Source organism: Haliotis rufescens, unplaced genomic scaffold (genome assembly GCF_023055435.1).
Source record: "Haliotis rufescens isolate VD_foot unplaced genomic scaffold, xgHalRufe1.0.p SCAF_9, whole genome shotgun sequence".
NCBI lineage: Eukaryota > Metazoa > Mollusca > Gastropoda > Lepetellida > Haliotidae > Haliotis > Haliotis rufescens.
In genome coordinates, this window is record NW_025964383.1 from 18,890,628 (window position 1) to 18,904,791 (window position 14,164).

Genomic DNA, 14,164 nt, shown 5'->3' on the forward strand with positions numbered 1-14,164 from the left:
CACCCACCCACCCGCCGAAACACTCCCTCCCTCCCTCCCTCACTCACTCACTCACTCACTCACTCATCTGGATGAAATATAGGCAGGGATGGAGAGTTTGAGCTGAGGAAGTAGCATCACCGTGGGGATTAGAAAAAAAACCCAAAGAACCCACATTCGTTGTAAAAGGTGCCTTAATGAATGGGCTGGTCAGGCTCGATGGTGAGGGCCGTCTCCCATTATACCAATCACTGGTTTGTCTGGTCCAGCCTGGATAAACTCACACACACAACACACAAAAGGGAGTGCAAGCCACGGGTCAGTTGTTTGTCGGCGGTGTCTTGTTACATCACTTTTATATTTTTTGAACTGAAAACATCCCGCAGCGTTTGTGTTCGTCTGGTTGCCTGACGTAATGATGCGGGACTACCACTGAAGGGAGACAACTCCTGAAACCCAACTTCAGTTTCCACGTTTTGAACCGAGCCATTCAACATTCTATATTGATGAAAGCGTCGGTAAAATATAATTAAACGTTGCAAAATACATAACCAAAAAGCAAAAACATTTGATGGATTCTGCAAACGAAGTATAAGAAACGCCGAACTAAGAGCGTTAGATTCTTAATCCAAATAGGTCAATCAGTGTTAAACCAGAATGAGTGAGTGAGTGAGTTTAATTAAAGTCACGTCGGCAACATTTCAGCCATAATGTGACTTGAACGAGTTAGGCAATATTAATAAAAAAACTGTCAACGAAGGACAGTATAATAACTAGCAATATATCACAGATTGACTTAAAACTAGTTGTAGAACATTAAAACTATCTGATTATTAGGATACGATACGATATAAAAATAGGGCTATAGATCGCCAGCAACAAGGTTAAGATCACCATACTGGGGACCAAGGGGACTTACGGTACCTCAGCTACCTGCATGGTTCCCCAGCAGGATTTACACCTTTACCCAAGTTACTGGTGATTGCTGCAAGTTTAGCCAGAGATTAAAATCAACAAATATTCTGCAGTTAAAATAGAGGTAGAAATAAATGTACTTTGAAAGAGGTGGTCTTACATAAACCAGAATGTAATATTCTCTTGTCATAATTCCATTATTGTTGCTAGTTCCTCATCACGTGCTCCGTGCGCTGGCTTCGCGCAGTGTCTCAAGGTTTGACCCCATTGTGTAGAGTCGTGTCCCTGTTAGTGTCTGCTGTTCATGGGTTCGAATCCCAGATAATGTTCCTTGTCCTGACACCATGATACCAGCGCTTCGGGTTTCACCAAAGGGGTAATTTAAATGTCAGTTTAGGTGAAAAAATAAGTATTTTATTTCTTGTACCCGCCCGCGTCATTATTTAAACCCCCATCGTTTGGCGTTTTCGTATTCCGTATTTTCTAACCAAGGGCAGGTAACTCTAACCTGCTTGCCAGCCTTTACTTTACGTTTGACTTCCTGAATCGAATGTTAACGTTTCTGCTTTCGTCAGCCCCATACACGCGCTCGCGATTTTCACCAAAGTGGTAAACGTCTGAGAACTGCATCATTTTTATTAGCGGTCATTGGCTAATATGTTTGCCGCGTTTATCTATGTTGTGATTCTCACTTGTTATGCCTATACCATTTCTGTAAGTACTATTTATCTTACAAAATAACAATATTGCATACATTGTTAACTGTATGAAACGACCTTTGATCTTGTGAATAATTACTAACATCCTGTTTTGGTAAAGAAGCACGAGCTGCCCTCGGCCCTATGCCACACAATAAAAGCTTGTCGGGGATTAATTCCCCCCAATAAACAACTGAACGCATTTTCAGTAGACAGAAAACCAACATAATATATATATATATATATATATATATATATATATAGAGAGAGAGAGAGAGAGAGAGAGAGAGAGAGAGAGAGAGAGAGAGAGAGAGAATAATGTTTATTATAGTGTCACATGTTATATACACTTCATACTAAAACACGTACATGAACAGTAAAATATAACATCCGACCAGGTATGGCCTACGAGACACTAGACATAAAAGCAAATTATAACGTCATGATCTGGGTAAGGTAAAATAAGACATATACTAACACAATGTTTAAAATTAAGGTTGGGTTATGAACACGCACGCACGCACGCACACTCACACTCACACTCACACGCCAAATTACTTATAAAGTCACGCACACGATCATACACAAACACGTAGGTACACACACACACCCCACACCATACCATGCACACACACACGCACACGCACTAACACATACATACCCTACGTACATTATAACCCCCCCCCCCCCACACACACACACACACACGCACTACGCACACACGTACACATATACCATACGTAGATTATACGCACCCCCCCCCCCCCCCCCCCCCCCCCCCCCCACACACACACACACACACACACACCCACCCCCCACACACCCAACACAGGGGTGCATTTATCCTCACCGACACTCAACATAAGCATTACAAGTATAACATTGATCACAGGAAGAAATACTACAATTCGCAAGCATAATGACATACATACAGAAAAGCGCACACAGACTCAAATGAGTGACAAGCGTCTTTGGAACATTTGATCAATTAGCTTACAAAGAGTATAACACCCGAATTCACATCTGAGTAATGATATAAATTTCTCGGTTGAAGATAAGTTTTTAAAATCTGGCATACATTCACACATATCGTTCATTACATCATAACGTAAATCATCATACATGTTACAATCAATTAAGAAGTGGACCTCAGTCTCTACTGAGTTAAAACAAAATATATTTAAAAATCCGAGGCTGAAGCCGACAGACTGGGCGTTTGCCGATCGCCATGATCGTTGAATTTGCGCAGCGCGTCAAACACCCGTTTTAACCCCAGTAAGGGGAATCCCCTCAGTGGCGGAATCTTTCGTTTGGGGGACGATTTCAACCTGTCGTTTTACGCTATATCCGATTTTCAAAAATGATTCAAGCAGTTGTGATTAAGTATGCCCTAAAGTATTAAAATCTACAAAGTTGCTATGCTGACTTTACTTGTCCTTTAAGCTGACACGCAGAAAGCGGCGCACTTCCCTGACTCACTCAGGACGGTTTAACTGTACCTTAATGACGTAGGGGACATGTCCCGAGTGCCCAACGGCTTCCGTGTGGTGTATTGCAACATACTTTGACGGACTATTTTTTAGGAGATAAACATACTGTATTTTCAATGTAGAGCGAAGTAACCTGTAGATTTAACCGCGCTAAATAGAATTTGGAAACTCACACACCGGTCACTGTGACACAAAAGATGTGGCGTCATAGTGAGATATAGAAATAGGCCAGATTTCTCTGTTGTCCCTGAAATTTAAACACTTTCTTAGTCGAATTATTTCGTGTTTTCTGTACAAAACGTATTGCTACAAGTCTTTTAAATATTTTTGTTATCTGCATTATGTAACTTATAATTGTATATGTAATTTGTTCACAGCGCCTTTCGTGTTTTCTGTACAAAACGTATTGCCACAAGTCTTTTAGATATTTTAGTTATCTGAAGTATGTAACTTATAATTGTACAGACAGCCTCCGTGGTCTAGTGGTAGAGCGTCCGCCCGGAGAGCGGAAGGTCCGGGGTTCGATCCCCGGCCGCGTCATACCAAAAGACGTTAAAAGATGGTACTTGTTGTTACCCTGTCTGGCGCTCGGCATTAAGGGGCTAAAACAAGGACTGGTTGGCTCGGAGTCAGTATACTGTGTCTGAGTGGGGTATTCATGTTAAACTGCGGCATGGTATCTCAGTGGGCTAGCACTATAAATCGGCATCAGTCCTGACTAGTACAAGCAACCACACACCCACACGTGCATGCACGTCGCTACATAAGTGCAATAATCTTGGACGCGACGTTAAACCCCATTTCACCTCACCTGACCTACAATTGTACATGTAATTTGTTCACAGCGCCTTTCAACGATGACTGGGAAGGTTGACTGAAAATTAAGAGAACATGCGGCCTCACAGACGTGTATTGTAGTACTGTTACCACTCTCATTAAAATCAGATCTTAGTTCTCGCTACCGCTAAACAAAGATCTGAGGGCATCCCATTACGGGTCACGTCAGACCGACCTTGTGTGAACTTTGACCGACCAATGGAATGACCAATCAGAAGGCAGCTTTCTTGTGCTTTACGGCACGAACTAATTGGCGACTTCGCTTCGAAACATATTTTTGACAAATTCTCGATTACAAATTTGAAACCTGAAAAAAGAACATTCTGGAATAGCTAATAGATGGTCTAGATTGTATGGATTCAGTCGTTAAACCCGTAACTATCGTTACTTCAATTCGCACCTCTCTCGTTTACTTTAATACGTATGTAACTCGTTTATTTCAACACGTAACTCGTTTACTTCAAAACGTATGTAACTCGTTTACTTCAATACGTATGTAACTCGTTTACTTCAAAACATATGTAACTCGTTTACTTCAATACGTATGTAACTCGTTTACTTCAAAACGTATGTAACTCTTTTTCGATACGTTTAAACCTTTAAATGTTTGCTTGTTGTTTAACGCCGCAATATTCCAGCTATATGACGGCGGTCTGTAAATAATCGAGTCCAGACTAGACAATCCAGCGATTGACATCATGCGCATCGATCCATGCAATTGGGATACAATGACATGCATCAACCAAGTCAGCGAGCCTGACCACCCAATCCCGTAAGTTGCCTCTTACGACAAGTATAGTCGCCTTTTACGGCAAGTATGGGTTGCTGAAGACCTATTCTAACCAAACATCGTACGGGACATCTTTAAATTAACCGTTATCTAACGGAACTCGTTTAGTAATCTAACCTGCGGGGCAAAAGAAGATGTACATCCGTGTTTGATGAATCCTACGTTGGCAGTGTTACGGCACCATTTTTTACACTAACGTGTTGATAACATTGTTATTTTTTTCGTCGAATGCAATTTTCAAATGTATACTTCTTTTGTCCCGTGTAACAACGCACACCATGGACCTTAACAATTATCTACGCACATCGATCTTAAACTGCAATGAAAATAATATACTCATTGACACTGACGCAATAGTACATCGTAACAAATATTAATATCTCAAACGCCTTTTAAATAACTGAATTGATGGTTGATCAAATTGAGATATTTTTTTCTCTGCTAGTCATCACTTTGTTCATGAATAGTTGAACGACACGTTGAACGTAACAAAAAATATTTTCACACGCTCTCGCCGTTCTGAGAGGCTTAAAGTATTAAAATTCCCCAGTGGAATAGTCAAGTCATACCCTGTCAAATGTATGCCATAAATCCTAAGCTCTATGGACTTTCGATCATTTTTAGATCACCATTGTGGCGTATGAAACCCCAGTCAGTAAGGGGTCAATGGTGGACAAAGTGACTCTGTTTGAGTGACACCGCCGCGCATTTACCGCTACCATACCCCTTGTGTGCACCGATTTGCTTTTATTACGCTCCGGGCTCACACTCCGTCAACAGATTGTGTCTTTAGTCAGTGTATGAAAAGAAAGGACTCCAAATTATTACCGAGTCTGAGAAGTCTTATGAGAAGTGATATTGTTGTTGTGTAAAAGAAACTGGTTTAGCGGGTGGGAATGACTCACGACACTACTTTACTCACGTTTTCAGGCGGGCGCTGCAGGTAACAGCGTCGAAGGCCTGCTCTGAAATAACTCGTGTATGTAACTGTTCGTGTTTATAGGTCTACTGCCCCCGGGAGCGTGACTTTAGGGGAAACGTGTACATGTCAACAAGTTGAAGACGGTGGACCAGGTAAGACGCATATGACATTATCGACAGATTTTGAACGATTTATTTCGTTTATACGTGTGTTGGAGTTGGAGAAAAGTTTGTTTAACGCCGCTGTCAATGATCCAGTTGGGTTTAAAACATACTAATGGTTGTGTGTTGTGAACGCCGCACTCAGCAATAATCCAGCTATAGGACGACAGTCTGTAAATTCCCGAGTCAGGATTTTGAGAAATTTAAAGCGAGGCACATCGTCCCACGCCGCCGGCTACAATGAACACACGTACGCACGTACGCACGCACGCACGCACGCACGCACACAGACGGGTAGTTTGTGTTTGTGTGTGTGTTTTGTCAGCTTTGGGTGATGTTACTGCTGTCAGGATTGTCTTTAGCGATGTAATATACAACATGATTTGTGTGAATGATCATTTTAGAATGTCTCGCATACTGTACCCTTGTACGGAATCGAACCGGGTTTTCGACGTGAAGAGCGAACGCTTTGACCACTAGGCTAGCCGACCATGCACCCGACTGATAATGTAAGAAACCCCTGTTAAGATAATGAGTTGGTGTGAAATAGGGATTAACGTGACGTTCAAGAGTACTTCACTTATATAGGGACGTATGTGATTGTCTGTTTGTCGGGGTGGTTGTGTGTTCTAGTCGGACTTATGCCGGTGTTATAGTGCCAGCCCACTGAGATACCACGTCACAGCTCTGACTCAGAGCCGACCAGGCCTTGTGTTATCCACTGAATGCAGAGCCAGTCAGGGTTACAACAAGTACCATCTTTTAAAGATGTTTTGTTTGACGTGGTCTGGTTCGAACCACCGACCTTCCGCTTTCCGGGCAGACGCTCTGTCCACTAGACCACGGGGGCGGTCTGGTTCGAACCACCGACCTTCCGCTTTCCGGGCAGGCGCTCTATCCACTAGACCACGGGGGCTGTCTGGTTCGAACCACCGACCTTCCGCTTTCCGGGTAGGCGCTCTATCCACTAGACCACGGGGGTTGTCTGGGTTGAACCACCGACCTTCCGCTTTCCGGGCAGACGCTCTATCCTCTTGACCACAGAGGCGGACATGGGATCGAACCACCGACTTTCCGCTCTTCGGGCAGACGCTCTACCCAATACACCACGGAGGCGGTCAGTTAATAGAATAAGGACACGTTTTGAGCTGTTCGTACTCAGTACAGATGCTATAGAGATTTTCTTAAATTAGATTATGGATGCAATATGTGGGTCAAATTGATCACTTACTTGACCCAGGAAGCTGGAAGCTCAAACTAATACCGAAACTAGTGTCGGTAACCGCCGACACGTTCGTAATATAGCTGTAATGAAAACATCATTGCAAAAGAGGCGACCAGATTTGTTTTATTTAAGAGGCCTTTTAAGAAAATCTTCTGTGTTCATATGAAAAACCCGAACATCAACAACAACAACAACAACAACGATAATAATAATAATAATAATAATGATGATGATGATGATAATAATAATAATAATAATAATAATAATAATAATAATTAAGTGCATATTTATGATGCGCCAAATCCACACCCTAAATCATGTTTAAAGTGCACTCAATTTTACATTCTCATCTCCCTGGGGGGTATACAACCCAAGCTGGAAGGTTATCAGCCACATTACCATCTCATCCTGCCGGGTTAAAATGTGTTCTTTTCTACGCTTGCATGTTTTTGGACTTATGGACATACGGAAACATGCTGTTTTTATAGAGAAGTTAATAGGTACAGCACGTGAAATGGTCGAAAATTCATTTTAGGTGACTGAGTTTGTCATGGTTTGATGATTTCTTGACGTTCGGGCATCGCCTCTTTTTCGACACTTCTATACTTAGGGGCAAAAGAATGTGTACCGAGTTTTTTTTTTTATGTATTTGAAACTTGTAAGATCTGTTGTTACATTTGATTACATCTATTCAACCATCACTCATTCTTGTAACAGTTTGCGAAAAGAAATCTGTGGCTGGGTAATTAAGTGTAAAAATAAATTGATGAAGGCGGGGTAAGAAATGAACTCATGACCCCTACCATGTTAAAAATGTGGTTAATTTGTCCCGAAAATAAGCAAGTTTAGTGTTTTTCAAAGCTACGGCGTCTGCAGTTGTGTATTATGCGAAATATTTTTATAATCTTTTTTTGTCAAATTATATATAATACAATAAAACCATGGAGAGTGCTGACAAAGCGCCAGTACAGTTCATGTTTTGGATATAATATCGCTTACTTAACAACATGTTTTAATTTTAAAATCACACATAGGATAAAAACAGCTGGGAGGAATAGTTTCTTTTGCTCCTCAGTATATATCGGTAATTGTGACGTTTCCGTACGATTTGCAATGGGGTAAAAAAAACACCAGTTGTTTGTCTTGTGATCATGGGGGGCACGGGTGGCCAAGTGGTCTAAGGCGCCGCGATTCGCTGTGCAGAGTTACGTCCCTTGGACACGCCAGACACCTATGATTGTGGATTCGAATCCCGGTTCGCCCCAATTATGTTTCTAGGTTTGTCAGCACCATACCCGTGCTCGTGGGTTTCACCGAAGTGGTAAACGTCTGAGACCTGCATCACTTCGGGCTTTCCTCCCACATTAAGCTGACACGCCGTGATATAACTGGAATACTGTTAAAAGCGGCGTTAACCCCAACTCACTCACTCACTCTTGTGATCATGGCGTCATTTCAATCATCTCTCCATGTCACCGACCCACGGGGAATCAGGTTTAGAATAGGTCCCCAGCAGCCTGTGCTCGTCGTAGACGGCAACTATCGGGATCGGGTGGCCTGTTGCGTAGATCGACTCTCCTGATGTCATTCATTTGATTGTCTGGTCCATACTCGATTAAAATAGATATGAATAGCTGGTTTGTATATTGTTGTTAGCGTGGATCTTATACAGTTATGATTCGTCTTAAGTAACTTTGTCTTGAAGAAACTTGAACATTGTCAGAAACTTTATATCAATGCGATCTTCTTCTGTATTAATTCATACACATGTAGTATACTCTGCCGATGTGGCCATTATGGTTAATTTCTCATATTAAGGGGGCGGTCGGGTAGCCTAGGGGTTAAAGCTTTCGCTCGTCACGCCGAAGACCCCGGTTCAATTCCCGACATGGGTGCAATGTGTGAAGCCCATATCTGGTGTCCCCCGCCGTGATATTGCTGGAATATTGCTAAAAGCGGCATAAAACCACACTCACTCACTCATTTTAATCATGAAAGGATTGATTTGTATGACCTGTTTGACTCGTGTTGATATGCTTAATATAGAGTGGGAGATGCTCTGTCTATCTTTATAACGAATCTTAGACAGTTTAACTAAAAAAATAACACAGCTAATGGAGACCCCAAACCTTTACTTCTTTTCAAAGAGCACTTGGTACATGGCATCAACGAATACGATCAATCGATCCACGCAATTGGTATACGATGACATGCATCAACCAAGTCAGCGAGCCTGACCATCCGATCCCGTTAGTCGCCTCTTACGACAAGCGCTGTCGCCTTTTACGGCACGCATGGGTTGCTAAAAACCTATATTCTACCCCGGATCTTCACGGGTCGAAACATTGGGAGGCATAGGTGAGATTACTCCATTGTCATGGTGATCGGATAAAGTAAAAGTAGACGTTAACAACACTACTACTGATGTATTTAGTGATATTGTGTCAACAAATATACTGAACACGAATTGCTAAATCGCAAAATGCGTTTACCATCTTCCTTTGAGCAGCATCCTTGTGTGTCATTTCTTATCATGGCTAAATTAAGCAAATGATTTAAACGCATGTATATGTGGAACGAAACACATTAATTTAACGCTTTTTGCCACAAAATTTAAATGTAATTAAGGGTTCATGGAACAGATTATAAGTTGAACAAATTATTCACAATGCACTTTCCTACTCGTCGGAAAGTCTGAACCTGATTTACTGTTCCTGAAACTAACTTTAGAAAACAAAAAACATAAACTGATTATACAGGCAGTATGACCCACTAAAAACACTGATAACGCACACGTGTGTTATTCAATAGATAAAAAATCACCCCAAAGATTTCAATCTATCTCATTGAATGTCAATTGACAAAAAACATTTCTTCGTCTCAACGAATTGAAAGGGTCTTCTTCTTACAATGCAACTTTCGTTACGTAAATCGACCTTCGTTAGAAGAGCTAATAATACTCTACGGCACGTCCGTGACAGCTTCCACAACTTGTGGACGACCACATCGACTTGAAAGGTTCTCGCCCGAAAAAAACAACAACTCGCAGTTGAGTAAAGAAGCCTTGCTCGAAGACTTACAACGGTTGTCAGTCCTTCCAGCCAAGAATGCCAGCGTTGATATATTTAGACCATTTGCGGTATTCCAAGACACCGCCCAAGAAAGGACGAAGGCAATATCGTACCAGTGATTTGGACAACCAGGGACACGGGTGGACACGGCTAAGGCGCCGCAATTCGCTGTGCAGAGTCGCGTCCCTTGGACACGCCAGAAACCTTTTTATCGCGGGCTCGAATCACGGTTCGCCGCGATTATGTTTCTGTGTTTGTTAGCACCATTCTCGTGGGTTTCATCAAAATGGTAAACGCCTGAGACCTTCATCACTTCGTGTTTTCCTCCCACATTAAGCAGACGTACAGTGATATAACTGGAATACTGTTCAATGCGGCGTTAAACCCGACTCATTCTTTCACTCTTCAACAACCATTGGGAAAGCACAAAGACTACTCTGTGTGGTTGAAAGAAATCAAACGACTTCAGCAACTTATGATCCCATGTGGCTAGTTGACAATAAAAACTGTCGACAAATGTGGCCAAAGTTTTCGCGAAAATCTAGCTATTAATTGTGTGTACAATTTTAAAATCATGGATGCTGCCTAAGAGATGGATATGTGGAATGGCTTTCAGAATTTGTAAGTGCATGATGTCAAGTCAGTGCATGATGTTATCATTGGTAGAATGCACAAATTGAAAAAGAAAAACAATGAAAACAACAACAGAAACCGCTACTGTTCCAGACAGCTGTCACCCAAACCCTGGCTGCCTGACATGAAAAGTTTCTAGTTTTTCCTAAAGACAAAACTTCAAATACCAACAAATGCAGCAATCATGTGTAAGCATCACGACATTAGCTGTTGACGAAAGGACTTGGCATAAGTGACATCATATTAAAATATGCCACATATTGATATATTGCAGGGTACAGAAAATGTACCACAAAAGCCCTGTCTCATAAACTTAATTCTTAATAAAATCAAGAAAATAGTTGGAATTTATATGTGAATTCTCAACGGATTTAGCAGTATTCTAGCAATATCACGGCGGGGGACACCAGAAATGGGCTTCACACATTGTACCCATGTCGGGATTCGAACCCGCGTTTTCGGCGTGCTCAGATAAGAACCAGAACCAGAACCAGAACCAGGTTCATTTCTAGTGGTGGAGGCAATTTAACGCATCAGAGGCAGCAATTAATGTTCAATGCAATTACCCATTTGGACTTTAACCATATGTTCTCGCGATGTTTCTGGTGAACAATTGATTTGCCTTTGCATGTGTTTTTGAAGGGTGCGACCAGGTAGGACAGGATGTGCTCACCTTTTCCGAACACCTGGAATCATCACTATTTGATTTATTATTCATAAACAATGCTAATGATATACTCGGAATCAATAAACGGAGTTTCTTGTGATAATAGAAAGAGGTATGTCGCTCATATGAGGAAAAACACTGTATTGGCTCGAGACTTGATCCATCATGGGAAGTGATACCGCACAAAACCTGCACCGAGGCAACTGAAACGAACCACGTTTAAACTTTTTATTGGTCACTCTCAAGAAATGGGAAATGTTTTTGAAGCGAATCCAATTTGCGTTTAACACACGCGAAATGTCAAATGCATAAGCCTCAAAGATTATTTCGTTATTTCTTTACACTAAATACAAAAACGTACGCATTCGTGATATTTTGTGCATCAAGTATCGTGTTTACTCACTTAATGAGAGAATGGGTGTCGAAGATGCATAATCCGTCCATGTTCCGTTTCTACTTTTGTATGAACTGTGTCAGCAACTGCATCAAAGAATTTCTGGGTGGAAATATCAGACAAGCGACAAACCGATTATTGATCTCTGGAGCTTTTACAATACTATTTATAAATGTCGACGTTGTATCATATATGTAGACAGTATGCCTCTGTCTGACCACGTCCTGATAACACCGTGTATATGTAGACTGTACGTCTTTGTCTGACCACGTCCTGATAACACCGTGTACATTGATACAGTATGCCTCTGTCTGACCACGTCCTGATAACACCGTGTATATGTAGACAGTATGTCTCTGTCTGACCACGTCCTGATAACACCGTGTACATGAAGACAGTATGTCTCTGTCTGACCACGTCCTGATAACACCGTGTATATGTAGACTGTACGTCTCTGTCTGACCACGTTCTGATAACACCGTGTATATGTAGACAGTATGTCTCTGTCTGACCACGTCCTGATAACATCGTGTACATGTAGACAGTATGTCTCTGTCTGACCACGTCCTGATAACACCGTGTATATGTGGACAGTATGTCTCTGTCTGACCACGCCCTGATAACACAGTGTACATGTAGACAGTATGTCTCTGTCTTACCACGTCCTGATAACACCGTGTATATGTAGACAGTATGTCTCTGTCTGACCACGTCCTGATAACACCGTGTATATGTAGACAGTATGTCTCTGTCTGACCACGTCCTGATAACACCGTGTATATGTAGACTGTCCGTCTCTGTCTGACCACGTTCTGATAACACCGTGTATATGTAGACAGTATGTCTCTGTCTGACCACGTCCTGATAACACCGTGTATATGTAGACTGTACGTCTCTGTCTGACCACGTCCTGATAACACCGTGTACATGTAGACAGTATGTCTCTGTCTGACCACGTCCTGATAACACCGTGTACATGTAGACAGTATGTCTCTGTCTGACCACGTCCTGATAACACCGTGTACATGAAGACAGTATGTCTCTGTCTGACCACGTCCTGATAACACCGTGTATATGTAGACTGTACGTCTCTGTCTGACCACGTCCTGATAACACCGTGTACATGAAGAGAGTATGTCTCTGTCTGACCACGTCCTGATAACACCGTGTATATGTAGACTGTACGTCTCTGTCTGACCACGTCCTGATAACACCGTGTATATGTAGACTGTACGTCTCTGTCTGACCACGTCCTGATAACACCGTGTACATGTAGACAGTATGTCTCTGTCTGACCACGTCCTGATAACATCGTGTACATGTAGACAGTATGTCTCTGTCTGACCACGTCCTGATAACACCGTGTATATGTAGACTGTACGTCTCTGTCTGACCACGTCCTGATAACACCGTGTATATGTAGACAATATGTCTCTGTCTGACCATGTCCTGATAACACCGTGTATATGTAGACAGTATGTCTCTGTCTGACCACGTCCTGATAACACCGTGTATATGTAGACAGTATGTCTCTGTCTGACCACGTCCTGATAACACCGTGTATATGTAGACTGTACGTCTTTGTCTGACCACGTCCTGATAACACCGTGTACATTGATACAGTATGCCTCTGTCTGACCACGTCCTGATAACACCGTGTATATGTAGACAGTATGTCTCTGTCTGACCACGTCCTGATAACACCGTGTACATGAAGACAGTATGTCTCTGTCTGACCACGTCCTGATAACACCGTGTATATGTAGACTGTACGTCTCTGTCTGACCACGTTCTGATAACACCGTGTATATGTAGACAGTATGTCTCTGTCTGACCACGTCCTGATAACATCGTGTATATGTAGACAGTATGTCTCTGTCTGACCACGCCCTGATAACACAGTGTACATGTAGACAGTATGTCTCTGTCTTACCACGTCCTGAAAACACCGTGTATGTGTAGACAGTATGTCTCTGTCTGACCACGTCCTGATAACACCGTGTATATGTAGACAGTATGTCTCTGTCTGACCACGTCCTGATAACACCGTGTATATGTAGACTGTCCGTTTCTGTCTGACCACGTTCTGATAACACCGTGTATATGTAGACAGTATGTCTCTGTCTGACCACGTCCTGATAACACCGTGTATATGTAGACTGTACGTCTCTGTCTGACCACGTCCTGATAACACCGTGTACATGTAGACAGTATGTCTCTGTCTGACCACGTCCTGATAACACCGTGTACATGTAGACAGTATGTCTCTGTCTGACCACGTCCTGATAACACCGTGTACATGAAGACAGTATGTCTCTGTCTGACCACGTCCTGATAACACCGTGTATATGTAGACTGTACGTCTCTGTCTGACCACGTCCT

General features: G+C 42.3%; 1 protein-coding gene across 1 annotated transcript in view; it reads left to right on the forward strand.

Annotated features, from left to right (window-relative positions):
- Nucleotides 1-5,632: 5,632 nt before the first annotated feature.
- LOC124145972 overlaps nt 5,633-14,164 on the forward strand; it is a 53,534-nt gene continuing 45,002 nt past the window's right edge. The window contains exon 1 of the mRNA XM_048390528.1: nt 5,633-5,783. The gene's annotated coding sequence lies outside the window, so the exon portion shown is untranslated. The remainder of the gene's footprint in view (nt 5,784-14,164) is intronic.